Consider the following 3,976-nt stretch of genomic DNA (forward strand, 5'->3'; position numbering starts at 1 on the left):
AAGTCCATGAGAGCCGAAATATGACCTTGAGTATATCCATCCCTGATACAAGTCCATGAGAGCCGAAATATGACCTTGAGTATATCCTTACCTGAATTTAGAGATCATATCAAGAACATACCTGATGCACTGAAGACCAGAGTCAGTGTGGATGATGTCAAGAACACCAGACATGTAGAAAGCCAAAGGTCATTAAGAAGAAAGGGAAGACCAAAGTGGGTGTCAGAAGAGACTTTGAAACTTGCTCTTTAACCTCGATAGGCTAAAGCAACTAGAGGAAATGAAGAAACTGAACAAAACGTTTGTTCAAAAGGGCAGCTTGAGAAGACAACGTAAAGTATTCTAAGGGTATGTACAAATTCCTGGAGTTAGAAAACCAAAAGGGAAGAACACGCTCACCATTTCTCAAGCTGAAAACTGAAAGACCTAAGGAAAAAATCCAACCCTCAAGTTACAATACTGAAGGATTCTATGGGCAAAATGGAGTCCTGGTGTGACGTCATAGGATAAGCACTCGACATCAAGGTCGATTTGAAGAGCAAGGTTGGCGGTTCAAACTCACCATCCGCTCCTTGGAAACTCTACACAGGGTCGCTATGAGTTGGAACCAACTCGATAGCACTCAACAACAACAACAATGGGAAAAATATTAAATGATGCCAGGAACACACAGTCACTGTACCAAATGGTTGATTGGTCGGCAATCAGGAAGTATCATATAATCACGAAAGATGATATTGAAGAGGTTCAGAATGCATTAAAGAAATTGGTGAAAACAAGGTTCCAGGAATTGACAGACTACAAACTGAAATCTTTCAACAAACTGATGAAGCACTGGGGGCACTCACTCATCTATGCCAAGAAATCTGGAAGACAGTTTACCGGCCAACTTTTGGAAGAGATTCACATTTGTGCCCATTCTAAAGAGAGGTGACCCAATGGAATGTGGAAGTCTTTGACAATATCATTTATATCACATGCAAGTAAAATTTTACTGTAGATAATTCAAAACTTATTACAGTAGGGAACTGCCAAGATTCACATGAAGATGTGGAAGGCAGGATATCATCGCTGATGTCGGGTGGGTCTCTGTTGAAAGCAGAAAGATGTTTACTTGTGTTTTATTGACTAAGCAAAGCATTCAACTATGTGGATCATAACAAACTATGCCAAAAATGGGAATTTCAGAATACTTCATTGTGCTCTTGTAGACCAAGAGGCAGTCATTGGAACAGAACAAAGGGTTACTGAATGGTTTAAAATCAGGAAAGTGTGCGTCAGGGTTGTAACCTTTCATTATACTTATTCAATCTGTATGCTGAGCAAATCATTTGAAAAGCTAGAAGGAGAACAGGCATCAGGATTATGAAGACTCATTAACAACCTGTGGTCTGCAGAGGACACAATGTAGTGTTCTGAAACTGAAGAGGACTGGAGGCACTTGCTGATGGAGATAAAAAAATACAGCCTTTCGTAGGGATTACAATTCAATGTAAAAGAAAGCAAAAATCCTCACCACTGGACCAATGGACAGCATGACATACGGAGAAAGAAACTCAAGTTTTCAAGGATTAATTTTATTCGATTCCACAATCAACACTCATGGAAGCAACAGTCACGCATCAAGTAAGGTATTATTGTATTGGACAAATCTGTCTCGCAAGAAGCACAGCCATAATGTTTCTAGGAGGCGAAGACGTGTGGTTAGTTAGGAAGGACCAGTCCCTGGAAAAGGAAACGTACAGCGGCATCGGAAAAGAGGAAGACCCCCCAGTGGGATGGACTTACACAGACGTGCAGCAATGGGCTCAGACAGGACCCTTGTGAGGGGGGAGCCGGACCTGGAAGTGTTTCCATGGGGTCGCAATGACTCAGAGCTGACTCAATGGCACCTAACAACAACAACCGGCTAACCCCAGGGAAACACCTAGGAAGCAGGCATTGATTTACAGATTAGGAAAAAACAATTCCAAAGCCAATCTCTGGTGGAAAACCCCTGGGAAGGTGAGGTCGTCTTGCACCAGGGTGTGGGCAGTGGGGAGGGCAGCCCAGGAACAAGGAGGAGGGACCTTCCAAGAGAAGCTGCAGTAGGCTGGCCACAGGAGTGTGGGATGTGTCAGGCCACAGGCCAGGCTGACAATGACTAGTAAGGGAGCCCTTCCAGGTTAAAGGTGAAGCCCTGCCCAGAGGCCTGAGTCCAGAAGTTCCTTGGGCCCTGGAGCACATTCACTCACCATTAAACATTCCTGGAGGCTTTGGACAGGTCCTGGTTCTCAGACCAGAATAACCAGACACAGGAGTAGTATGCTTCTGGGCGAAGGTGGACAAGCAGCAGGCCACCTCCCACCACCTGAAGGGGAATTACTGGAGCTGACTGACCAAGAGTTTAAAATGCGCATGAAAACAAGGAAATAAAATAAAATAAAATGTTAATTTTGACATGATGATACACTTAAGGAGACCAAGGAAAACAATATCAATAAGAAGCAAAGGAAAATCATTCAAAATAAATTTAGGGAAACAAATTTGCAAACACATAACTGCTGAAATAAATTGCGCACCAGGTAAGCTGCAGAGTCAGAGGGAAACAGCTGAAGAACTTGGGAGCAAGTGACAAGGGCAGATTAAAGCACCCAAGAGACAGCAGGAAGCTGCCAGAGACAGATAGAAACTACACAGGAACGGGAGCACAGAGGAGAAGCGTGGGGGTGGCAGCCGCAGGCATGAGGGATCACAGAGGAGCAGGGAGAACAGCAAGGAGGAAACATTTGGCGGGGACGGAAGGACAGAAGATACAGCTAGTCCTCCAGAATCAACAACGGGGATTCAGATGGTGTAAATGGAGGAGGGAAGGCTGCCTCAGACCAGGTGTGCTTTCGTTTCAGAACACCAAAGATAGGAAAACTGTGCAAACTTCCAAGAAGAGAGGACGTTTCCTTCAAAAGAACGAGGCAGGTGGACCCAGGGTCTCCACAGTGCGAGGCAGGTCAATGCTGTGATACTCTTCTTGTTGTGAAGCGCTGTCCACTCAGTTCCGATTCACAGCCACCCTGTAAATTCGAGCCACTGACCTTGAGGTCCAGGGCTTATCCAACAGTGCCACACCAGGATTCCTGAACTTTGAACCTAGAATTGTATACCTAGTCAGATTTCCTTTCAGATACAAGAACACAATAAAAACGTTTGTTCTAGAAAGACCCATGTGGAAAACAGGTTTGGAGGACATAGTCCTGGTGGTGTGGCACTGTAGGATAAGCACTTGACCACAAGGTGGGTTTGAACCACACAGTCAACGGTTCAAACTCAACAGTTACTCCTTGGTAGCTCTGGTAGCATAGTGGTTCCGAATCAGGCTGTTAACCTCAGGGTCAGCAGTTCGAAACTACCAGCTGCTCCGCAGGAGAAAGATGAGGCTTTCTGCTCCCGTGAAGATTTACAGCCTCGGAACCCCTGTACAGGGTCGCTATGAGTCAGAACCGACTCCACGGCACATAACAACAACAACAACCCTATACAGGGTCACTATGGGCCGGAAGTGACTCGATGGGACCTAATAACAATAATAACATATATATTGGACTCCTGGTACGGTGCTGAAGGCTCAGCAAGGGGCTGTGAACCACAAAGTCAGCAGTTCAAACCCACCAGCTGCTCCTCGGAAACCTTACACAGGGTTGCTCTGACTCGACGGCACTTCACAACATTATATCTATCTATAGAGCTCAGTGAATAAGGAGGATCGTAGAAGAATTGATGCCTTTGAGTTGTGGTGTTGGAGGAGAATCTGAAAGTGCCATGGACTGCCAAAAGAACCAATAGATCTGTTTTGGAAGAAGTGCAGCCAGAGTGCCCCTTGGAGGCCAAGATGGCTAAGCTTCATCTCTCCTACTTTGGACACATTGTCAGGAGGGAACAGTTGTTGGAAAAGGATGTCATGCTGGGTAAGATGGAGGGTCAGAGAAAAAGAGGAAGACCC

Source organism: Chrysochloris asiatica, unplaced genomic scaffold (assembly GCF_000296735.1).
Source record: "Chrysochloris asiatica unplaced genomic scaffold, ChrAsi1.0 scaffold00025, whole genome shotgun sequence".
In the NCBI taxonomy this organism is placed as follows: Eukaryota; Metazoa; Chordata; class Mammalia; order Afrosoricida; family Chrysochloridae; genus Chrysochloris; species Chrysochloris asiatica.